Genomic DNA, 12,206 nt, shown 5'->3' on the forward strand with positions numbered 1-12,206 from the left:
TACTTCGACTTATTTTTTTTCATGTTCCATAAGCGTCAAAATAGCTAATGTCATTGAGGTGATGTGTCGTGTTAGTCGTCAAAATATTTATTGGATTAACAATAATCAACTTTTTATTTTTATTTTTTTAGTGTTCTGTCTGACGACAGGTCCATATGAACAGGATCCTTCCATCCTTTTCTCGGACTGGGACCTGTTCATTTACGTTCTTGGCAGATGATCCAGAAGTGGTTTGCCATTGCCTTCTTCTGTGTGTGAATGGAGTAATTGTTGGGATGCCACGGAGAAACCGGGGAAGCCCCCGGAGGAAAACTCCGTGTTGCCTAGACCACGGCCTTGCCCAACGGAAGTTATAAATTCGGGCACCGCCGGGAATCGAACCCGAGACCCCAGAATTACAAGGCCAGCGTTCTCATTACGCAGTTTTATTTATCTCTGTCAGCAATCCTCGATGTGATTTGTTAACTTTGTAAATGACGCACGGAACATGCGGAATGGAACTTAATTGAGAAACGGAACGTTTTGGTATGAACCAAGACGCGTTGAATTTTGTTCTAATTGAAATGTCTGTGCACCGCGGTTCAACCTTCATCATAAAAAATCTATTTCTTTGTCGCTGTACGTTTATTTCAGAGTCTTCTTGCCATTTACAACAAAGGCTCGTTTCCGGGGTTACATATTCTATTAATCTTTTGAAAGTGGTGAAGTGTAGACTAGAAAGGACTTCTCGATGTCTCTGTCTACCGAGATCATGAATGAGATTGTTAGCACACGAGTAAAAACATTGTCGGTGTTTCTCCCAGTGTTACTGTGATTGAATTTTTTTTTTTAACGTTGAAACCTTTCTCACGCCCAAATTCTCTTTGTACTCTTTATTTACCTTTGTTCATCCCCCATCTTTTGCCACGTCTCTTCTTCATGGTCTGTTCTCTGACTTCGACTCAAAAGTTTTTCGATGCGGCCAATTTTCGCGACTCTTTTCTGCCAGCGATCTTCAGAGCCATCTGTCTGCAGTTAATTGAAACACGACTTTCCTCTTTTGTTATTTCTGTCTACTCACTTTTTAGAGTTCCAGACTGAAGATTTTTCTCTATTATTAATATCGTTTTCCTTCAGTTACGTCTCAGAAACTCTGTAACGAGAACTCGAGCTGTTAGATCAATGGCTAATTCCGTCCACGCCTTGCCTTCGTGTGGATATTTTAGCAATCAGCTTTTAATTAATGACATGGCGTATCAATCACGTTTTCTGACTTTCACCCCCCCAAAAAAAAATTTTTTTACGTCAAATCATCTTAATGAAACAGCAAAGATAAATAACAAATTGGTGATAATCTTGCGGACAAGAACAGGGGGGGAAATTAAAAATATTAATCTTCGAAAAATTTATATTACTAAAATGTCTTCTATATCCCATTTATAAACATTGCAATCGTTTGGTTATCATTCCTTCGCCGTGTTCGGAGGTCTTTGTTTCAAATCTATTGAATATCTTCATTCAGATTATCGTGGTTTTCTACAGTCCCTGCAGGCCGGGATAGTATTTTATAAGAGGCGATGCCCGTTTCTGAACCCTGTCATTGAACCCTACGCCGCTGACAGAGTCGCCAAGTTAACCACACAAAGATTCGACCTATTAAATTCATATGTTTTAAATAGTTATTAGACTTTAATAGGTTTATTTTAAATAATATTTTGTGTTGTTATAATTCTTAACTATACTTTTACAATAATTGTAATAGCAGATGAAATTTTAATATAAGCGTCCCCTCATCGTTATCAAATTCAATTTTAGCCGACGAATTAAATTATAAAAGCAGACGGATACGACTCCTCAATACGCATCTATTTAACGCACTTCATACATGGGATGAACAATTCTTAGGTACACCACAGAACAGGCCTATTAACTCGCTAATATGATGGCGACCTTAATCTGTTTAAATGTTTCGGTTGCGGGATTTTGTTGAGGTGGATTTAATTTAGGTTTCCGTAACCAGGTACTGTGATTGCCTTTGTATTATAAAATAACAAAACTTGATTCAACATTTGCATGTTTCAAGAGTGTCTGGTGCTGTGTGGACAAGACTGTCTTCTTAACGAGGCTGAGAGACAATCTTGAAAATTATTGGTCTCCCTTCCAACGCTGCAGATCCGTTTGATTAAGTCATAAAGTTTAAAATTGTGTTGACGTTCTAGAAAGAATGTAATTTGTATATGGGATCTAACTATGACTTATGTCAGCGCATTTTGAGGTGTTAAAATACTTTACTCAGTACTCGCTGCTAGAAACATCCTGAGGATTTCTAAACGCGATTCATCTGTTGATAAATGTAAAAATATAACCCATTCCTTAATGAGTTTCTGATCTTCTGGTGTAAGTATATTCAAGTTTCTCTTAGACCTATAGTTTCATTGGCAAATTGTCATAATAACTACCTGGAACTGCTGAAATATGGAAGGATATTTTGGGTCTTAGTGATATTGTCAGATGTTTAATAAACACAGATCAAAACGTTTTATTTCAGAACTCGATGCTTTGCGAGTAGTAAAAATCTCATTATACAAGGACTTCGTGTGTTTGTCAGAGAACATATTCAACTTCTACAAACTTTGAAATGTGGATATTACTTCAGTTATTTGTTTCCTGTCAAGGAGCTGACTGTTTGAAAGTGAACCAAGGAAATCTGTCGAAAGCGAAACAATTCTGACGCTCCCTGCCAGGTGCAGTGACTGACTCTATAATATTAATACAATACTTGATGTAGAGGTAACGCTCCATGCTTATGAAGATGGCTGTCTTCTGACTTGTTGCGCCGTGTAGTCTGATAGATGTTTACCGACGTTTCAGAGGTCCTAGCTGCCTCCATCATCATCGCCCTGATGATGGAGGCAACAACAGTTACTTGTTTATCTTCTTATTCGCGAAAGAAACTAGAGTGATTTTTACGTCTCGGGTTCGATTCCCGGCGGTGCCCGAATTTATAACTTGTGTTTGGCAAGGCCGTGGTCTAGGCAACACGGAGTTTTCCTCCGTGGCATCCCAACAATTACTCCATTCACACACAGAAGAAGGCAATGGCAAACCACTTCTGGATCATCTGCCAAGAACGTATATGAACAGGTCCCAGTCCGAGAAGAGAAAAGGATGGAAGGATCCTGTTCATATGGACCTGTCGTCAGACAGAACACTACAAATAAAAAAAACCTAGATTATATCTACATCATATTATCGTAAATTATAACAGGAATTAAAAGGAGAATACTTTCGTTTCTATTTCAGGGAGATATTTAGCTTAACGTCGTGTCTCCAGATATTTAAGATTCCTAATCACAAACCAGATATTTATGCTACATACGTGCACTGTTCTGCTAATGAGCGGTACATGTACACGTTTTCAATTTACTGTCTTTGATTCTTTTTTTCCGGTAGTTAAAATAAAGTATTCAGTACATATTTTTAACAATTCCATCTGAGATAAAATTCAGTACAGTAAGATAATTGACGTTGTTGTAACTTATAAAACGAAAACAAATATTCAAAAGGAATAGTACTCATTCCGTTCTCTTACCGCGTAATATTTCATTTCATATTCCCATGGCATTTTTTTTTTTTTTTTATGACAGATTTTCGTGTTATCCAAGTTTCTTTGTAGAGAGGTTTCACTGCACCGTTCAGTGGAATTCTTATAAAAAAATCTGTTCTCGATACTTGTCACGGGAGCTGCTACGTCATTAACCATGGCAAGGAGAGCGTGTGGTTTTCTCTTCGCAACTTTTTTTTTTCCGGCGAACTGAAGGGGTATGTTTGTATGAATAATGCATCGTCCGCTGCTGGAAGGGTAAAATGAAATGGGCGTCAAAGCGACATTACCGCCCCTTAGCCACGTTTCAGCGTTCAGGGTGCCTATAATATCACCCTTCGTACACGTCAGATACCCCTCACATAACATAATATTCTGAACTCATAGAGCAGGCGTGTGATCGTGTATTGTAAGTATTTCATTAGGGCTTAAAGGGTGAACATGAATGTTAGGAAAAACCAGAAATTTGGTACTTTTTGTTGTTATTATTATTATTATTATTATTATCCCATCTATTCACCACTTTATAAGGTATTTACTTCTATGTACCCGAGACAAACCTTGTCCCTAAGGTACTTAGTGCAGTACCTATTTCCGAAATACATTTTGTTTTTAATACGTGTTACATGTATTATATAGTTTTATTGTGAGGGATGACTATATATTTTACGACAGCGTCTTTCGAATAATGTATGAAGATACGAAAATGGCAGTTTTCTGAAGTTCCTTGATGTTGTGTTCGCCCGGGATGTTGGCCAAATATTTTATAAGTGACTTGAAGTGTGTACATTGGATTCATCTGGCGAGCTTTTGTGAGCATGGTAATGAACCTTGGGGCCTCTTAAATATCATTCAGATGGGAGACTGGGTTGTTATGTCCGTACAGATTTTATTAATGTCAGGCTCCGTCCAGCTTGTTTCTACCACTTAATCTGTAACTGGCTTCTTTATAGTCTGACGTGTATTTTAATTTGATTTTTACAAAGTAGGGGTAATTTTTAATTCCGTGATACGAGAATGCTTTATTCCCTGTTTTCTGTAGTAATGATTTAATAATTAGTCGGGACAAAGAGAGCGGTGAAAAGGGTTGTCTATCCCGTAGGCGGCAAGTAAAACGCTCACAAACACACACAACTTCGGGCAACTTGTTTAATGAAACTTGTTTCCTTCAGGTCAGCTTGGGAATTGTTCTGTTTCTACGCGTAACGCCCAAACTGGCGCACAGATTACGAAGTTACAAAGGACGGGCTTCCCTAAGTAAAATGATCTACTTCTAACAAGTCCACGTGTCAGGAAACACTGATCAAATATTAACGGCTTCAGAATTCTTTGACGTGCATCAAAAGTTAGAACGAGGTCGGAAAATCCGGGAGAAAACATGATTAAAATACTAATTTATAAATTATATCAAATTAGTATTAATTTCTCGAAATATACTTATGTGAGTAAAGGTTTGGTCCTGAAATTTTATTTTCTGAGACGTGTCTTTTAGTAGGTGAGTCACGTGACGGATAAAAAGAATAAACATTTCCCCAACGCAGTACGAAATTGAAACACATCGAAGTCTCTCGAAATCTGCACATAGACTGTACGATTTTTTAATGGAAAATGGAGGGGGGAACAATGTTAACAAGAAGTTGAAATCGTAACAGAGCGACTGTCAGGCTCAGAAACAGCGGATCTGTTAGCGTGGAGTCACAAAAGGAAACAATAATAAATTAAACATATCACCAGCAGAGCGGAGTAACGCTAGATTGACGGACACGAGCGCTTCTGGCCAGACACTGAACAATTCTGGGTCAACACGGGGCATGTAGTTTGGTCACGCGCGAGTGGTTAGCACTCCTGCTTCATATTAAGCACATCTCTGGTTTGCGATTACATTTATCTGACAGAAAATGTATTAAACCTTTAAAACCGAAGTCTGCGTAAATAATATTTATGAATTCAGTCCGTACCGCAAAGAAAACACAACTCTTCACCATTACAAAGATCAACTGTTTGACGTGTTTAAGGAAATGTTATAAAAATCGTACAATACCCATGAATATAAAATGCAGATTTATGGAGCTTAAAAACAACTGATAAATATAGTTATCACCCTAATTTTAAGGGGTGAAAGGCAGTTAGGCATTAATGAACGGGTAAAACCGTCAGTCACACTGAGTCATCACTTAGCTACACAACTAGCAAATTTTATTTTATTTCCCTTTTGTATTTATAAAGGGCTTGAAAATATGAAACAAATTTTTCTGTCAAAGGTGAGGCTTCAGGGCCGTATTAAATGTTTCGGTAATTTGTTTCATATAAAATGTTCTGTAATCGTTATACAAACTTGATTAATTTGCATTCAGACTCATATTAAAAACACATTCAAAGATAATTGTTTCATTTCGGCACGTGTCTGCTGCTTGAATGGGTTCGGAACTACAGACAAGAGACAGCTCATTCATTCAACGTGAAAAATTACACTTCATGGTCTACTGTATTTCTTGCTTAAATAAATCGAAAATTCTCGGCGTATAAACAGATAATTAAACCCAGGATCTCTCGAATATGAATCAGATATTTTTCCTACCCAACCGCGCTGTTCGTTAAATTATTTAATAGATTTTCATAATAATTTCTTAATTCTTTCTTCGATTTAATGGTCAGTTTCTTTTTCCAGATTTGTTGCTGACGTGGAATTCAGCTGTTCCATATTGGTCCATGCTCATCAAAATCCCGCAGACCCGCGACCGGCTCTCGAGGACTGATTTACATTTAGATGGGCAACGAGACTGACAGCAGGTAGGTGGCACGATGCCTTCTCTGCCTTCCGGAGTTGTAATTACTCGCGAACAAGTGCTTCCCCGCGGGCTTCATAAGACATCCGAATGGGCTCGTGTAGGCCCCGTCTCTCGTATTATAAATGTCTCTCGCTTCAGGGACAAAAACACAAATTGAGGGTGTACGGAACCAGGGTGCCGAGGGGAATGTTTGGGGCCCAACTGGGTTGAAGTGACAGGAGGCTTGAAAATTTGAATTATGAGCTTTATAATTTGTACTGTTCATCGCATGGTGTGATGACGTTCAAGTCAAGGGGGTGTGAGATGGGCTAGTAATGTAGCGCGGGAACGAAAAATGAGATATGCTTGTAAAATATTGGTTGGGATGCCTCGAGGTAAGAGATCACACGGAAGATCTAGGCGCAGATGGGAGAATGATACGTACCGAAATTTGTCATTGATTCTTACGGAAATAGTTGTTGTTAGCCTGTCCATTAGATTCATATGGCTCAGGACGGGGACCGGTGGAGGGCTGTTGTGAACACGGTGATGAACCTTCAGATTACAAAAAAATCGAGTATCTTCTTCACTAGCTGAGCGGCTGGTAGATTCTCGGGGGGGGGGGGACTGTACTCCATGGATTTAGTTCTTATAAGTAATATGCTTGTCTCCAGGATGTTTATTGTTTTATTTAAAGAAATCACTTCTGTACGTTTCCATGGGAACGTATAGGATTAATCTTTGTTGCTGAATAGGTGGGATGTGTAATTTTTTAACTGTTGAGAGTTGGCAGGACACGTCTCTTTCGCTGACCATACAAAATACCACATAATTCTATTCCAGAAAAATCATTTCTTATAAACGTGATATCTCGTGTGTGACAGAGAAAGTGTTAACTATGTTGTTTCATTTGCATAGGTTGTGCTTGTAGGTACGGAGGTGAGTGATTATGTGATTTTGGACTATTTGCATGTTTCTCCTCAGAAATAATTCAATGAATTTTAGGTAATTTTTCGTGTACGCTTTCTACACAAAATTTGTTGCAAGTTTGAATTTGTTTTATATCTGCCTAATATAGATATTCTTCCTACTTTTACGAGAAGATTAAATCGAAGTTCAGATTTCTGAGAAATATAAATAATTTTCGATGTTGCTATTGTTTACGTAAATACAAGAAGGAGGAATTCATGTCCTATGCTTTGCATTCGTAGTGTGACTACATTTTTAACATTGAATTTGTATCTGAAACAAATGAACAATGAATATTATGACGTTTGAGAAATTACAAAGAATGATTTTTGGAAAGTGTGTTTATGTATCCGAATACATCTTAGCCCACACGTTTGCTAATAGTTCACTGCTGTAACGGACTGACAGACAGATAATTCGCCCCAATCCTACTTCTGTAACCCTAGCTTCTGGACTTGTCAGGCAGGGTACAATGAAACGTAAACTAATTTACAAGTTGCCCGTGTGTGGCGCTGCCTCCCAGCTACACTGTCTGTGTAGGTTAGGTTTCAGCAACTCCTTGAAGCCTCTGTCTATACGTAATATAAAAACCAATGTCCGTCACGCTTGACTGTATGAGTGCGCAGTTTGTGCGATTAAAATTAAGATCTGACTGTGTCGACTCTGGTAGCAAGAAACGCAAACATGGCAATTTTGGAGTGTAAGGTGGGATCTAGCTAAGTCTGAATTTTGCAGCAATCTGACTCCAGTCGCCGCAAAGATGTTTTCACATTTAATTTACTTCAAAAAGGAGGAATTTTTATTAATTTCATAACTTAAATTACGATTTTCAGAGATAATTTTGTAATAAATTGTATCACTGTTAAAACATAAGAAAATAGATCATTCCCGTAAACTTTGACGGGTCATGTTTTCCAGGTTAAATATTGCAATTGATAACTCTGTGCCGTTCCAATATTTTTTTTTACAATTTTCTCCTCAATCATAATTTTACACGAAGCCCCGTTGTGTTACGACGATAATGGCATCACCCAGCGACCTCTGTAAACGAGACACACAAATCAATCAACAGACATCATAATTGAGGGTCTTGTGTATAAGTAATTAATTTACGTAAGGCCGAATTGAACCTCAATCAACTATGTATCAGGCCTGATATTATATCGCCCTTTGATTTATTGAGGCTGTAATTGGACGGGACTCTCGCTAACCCACATTTCAGGTCAATTTTTGTTTCTCTGACTGACCAGATGGTATTCATTTCAAACTTATGTTTTATTACGGACAGAATGTAATTGGTGGCACTCTGCGTGTAAATTTTGCGTTGTGTCCTTGGGTGTTTTTTTTAATGAAAAAGTCCCGTTGCCAAGCAACGGTATAAAAATATGGTGGTAAATATTTATTAACTACGGCTCTGGAAAACTGTGAGAGAAATGCTTTAAGTTCCAGAGACAACTTTTATAAATAGTGGAAACGGACGTTCTTATGTCAGCGTAGCAGCTGATTTTTCATCTCATTGGATTACTTACTAATATTCCCCGTGTTGAAGGACTTAAGTGATATTCTGTATAGTGAGAGAAATTCATTTTGAATTCCTTCTGCTTAATTTAATCCTACTGAGTACCTCTTTGTCTGGGAGCGCACGAAACACTTTCTGTAATGAAAGTAACTTTAAAAAAAGGCTGATTTTAAAATTAAGAGGTCTGATTGTGATAAAATGTTTCATAAATCGTTCCAATGTTTTCTACGCTAGGATAAGGGTTTAGTTAGGGACGTACCTTAGGATTTTGCCCGAACTGATTCGTCCTTGAAGGGTTGTAGGTCGTAAAATACAGAATAAATTAATCGTCCTCTGACTTTTTAGGGTCTTGAGTTAGTTTATATGTTTCTGAATGTATTTTATTTATAACGCTTCCTCAAATTCGTCGATATACGAGGTGCGATCGGAAAGTTTCAAGACTGCGCCTATAAAAACCCAGGCTGATAAAGAAAGGTTTCCAGGGATGCTTCCAGGCTTGGCAGCGGCGCTGGGATCGTTGTTTTCACTCCCAGGGGAACTACTTCGAGGGTGATGGATGAATTTAATACCTGAGATAAGTGTACGGGTTTTTATAGGAGCAGTCTTGAAACTTTCCGATCGCACCTCGTACAACATTGGATATGGTAATTATATCGTTATGATAAAACTAGGTATATGTGAAATTAGCTGTGAACTATTTAAGACTTTTTCTCTGTACAACAAAACCACTTCATCACAGTAAATCTTCCGAATAGGAGGCAAATCTAACCACTCAGATGGTTCGTTTGATTCTTAACGAGTATACAGCCTACTCTGTTTGAAGTTTGTTAATGGGGGTTCCTCATTTCCTACAAGCAGATTCGGGGGTAATAACTTAAATTAGGCCATGGCCACTTACATGGTGTTATCTACGAACATCTGTGTGGGTCAAACAATTGACGTATTTATTAATCTCTCGTATTTATCAGCTTGTAATTTGCATTCCACGTCCAAACCCTGTGTATTCACAAATAACAACTCTTTCAAAATGGATTACAATGATTATCGTTGTGAAGAGACAACATTAGTCCATTGACAATCCATTCACCATGCAGTTGTACACAATGGAGGACAGACGAGACAATTCTTGTACGTGTTTCTTTGTTTGTTTGTTAGTGTCTGTAATGAACGATTTATATTTATATATATATATATATATATATATATATATATATATATATATATATATATATAGTGGCTCTCTGCAGAGTCAATACTGTTCTGCAACGATATTGCCATATTGTGACTGAGTGCAGAATTCGTTTAAGTGACTTTCATAGTTACAGAAAAGGTTTTACCACGAACTTGTGCCATCAGCTTCATTGTGAGTCCTGTTACACAGAGATTATAGGGAGAGGTTAAAAAAATGTTTTGTTACATATCTTGGTGAAAACTTTGGAATATATCACCGTTATCAGACATAACCTTAACATTTCATGACTGAAGATGGAGACAATAAGTTTCTCCGAAACGTTAGTATGTATCTACAAGACTACACGCCGTCAAAACCCACTATAAAAGCGTCGTAAAAGAGTAGGGCTGCCAACTTATTTTTATAGATTACATGAAATTACACTGACCCAAGTGTTTTATCTAGAGATTTTATAGTCTCGCCGCGTTTGTAGAAATACTATTTAAGGCAGGGTCTAAAATTTGTCATATAGACCTCCTACAACTAACCGACTCTCGGGTTTCAGAAAGTTCCGTCCCTCATCTATCGATTGATTCCTTCAACCCAACTCCAGAGCTGTTATTCATTAATTGTGCTAATTGTCTGGAACCGGGCATGTGTCTTTGAAGTTTTCTTGTGTGAGTTTAAATTAATTAACAGCCATTTCCAGAAATTAGTTTCGTTAACGTGAACTGAACGTCGCCAATATTAACATAGCTGGGGAGCCAATGGATTGATGTAGAAATCTGACGTTCATCTGTGCGTAAAATTCTAGCAGGGCTCTGGTTTCTACAGCCGAGGGTAGCCTCAGAATTTCGTCCTGTTAGTGCTGGACGATTCAGACTTCAAATCTAGCCGACCAGTGCTACCAACTTTTATAAATTTTATAAATTTTCCTCTTTTATTTCTTGGTTTGATACCTGAAAATGTAGTCTAGGGTTATTTCAATATTTTTTTAATCAAACTCGGGACTCTGATAATGCATTTTTCATGAAACATGAAAAAAAATGATGGTCTAATGTAAATCGAATATTTCGATAAAGAACATCATTTAATATTTTAAATATTTTAAATGTTAATTATTGTAATATTTTAATATTTAATAAGAATTATTGTGATTTGACGGACAAGATTTAATATATAATTTTCCACGTAGTGACGAAGAAACGAAGGTATCGGACTGCGATGTACAAACGGAAATCACACGAGCACAATTTACGGTCAGTGAGCGCGGTAGCTGATAACAGATGGCGGGGATTTAAGGGAAGGTTATCTCAGCTCATATAGAGAGGAAGCGAACCGAATACCAAGCAGCCACAAGATGCTGATCTATTCGGATTCTGATCTTCATGCAGAAAACATTCTTCTCTCTACAGATGAAAACGCACAAGAAACTTAGTTCCGACCTGCAAATACGCGAATTTGCGCCAAAGCGCAAATTCGCGTTACTACGTGTCTTTATCGCAGTCTTTTGACAAGAAACGGCAAGACTGAGCAGGTTACTGTGGCGGTAGCGTTCGAGAATTGTATTATGTCATCAATCCTAAAGCGGGTTTAACAGCTATCATGTTGTACTGTATTCTTGGGGCTCTCAGCATCTCATCAGAAACTGATATATTATTTTGAAACGAATCATGACTTGCGTGATTAAGACAGTGTCGTTAAATGAGATTAGAAGAACACTGAAATAGAACCGAACTTCTAACATGCGAACCATTACTGTGCTGCGATTTTAAGTATTATCGACGTTTCGGAGATACTTTGGCCTTGAAGAAGATAGTAGCATGTTTATCCGCGGAAAATGTTAGTTTCGACAGTGTTCCGTGCTCTTTATTTTTACTTAACTGAATTTCTAAGCGTCTGTTATAATTTATAAAATGGATGAGAATATCGTGAAAGGAGAATTGATCCAGTGTGCTTTATAATTTAATTTCAGGGGAAGAGATTTCGTCGTCTTTAAACCATAGTTATTCAACGTGACTACTGCTATGACATACGACGCGTACAAAGTTTAACCACTGCTTTTAACTTACACGCAAGGAGAGTGGAAAGAAAACCTGTTTTTAATATTTAATAAAAAACAACTATTTTGTTTTTTAAATGTCTTACAGTTATTTAATAAACACAGAATTTTTATTGTGCTGTGGTTTGGTGATT

The 12,206-nt window shown here is 37.6% G+C and overlaps 1 protein-coding gene across 1 annotated transcript in view; it reads left to right on the forward strand.

The window, feature by feature from the left end:
• LOC110838352 (guanylate cyclase 32E) overlaps positions 1-12,206 on the forward strand; it is a 107,240-nt gene that overhangs the window by 28,296 nt on the left and 66,738 nt on the right. The window contains exon 2 of the mRNA XM_022081466.2: positions 6,252-6,373. The gene's annotated coding sequence lies outside the window, so the exon portion shown is untranslated. The remainder of the gene's footprint in view (positions 1-6,251; positions 6,374-12,206) is intronic.

This window comes from Zootermopsis nevadensis, unplaced genomic scaffold, assembly GCF_977971745.1.
Source record: "Zootermopsis nevadensis isolate Lab colony 2312 unplaced genomic scaffold, Znev_1.0 Znev_ptg000021l, whole genome shotgun sequence".
NCBI classification, from domain to species: domain Eukaryota; kingdom Metazoa; phylum Arthropoda; class Insecta; order Blattodea; family Termopsidae; genus Zootermopsis; species Zootermopsis nevadensis.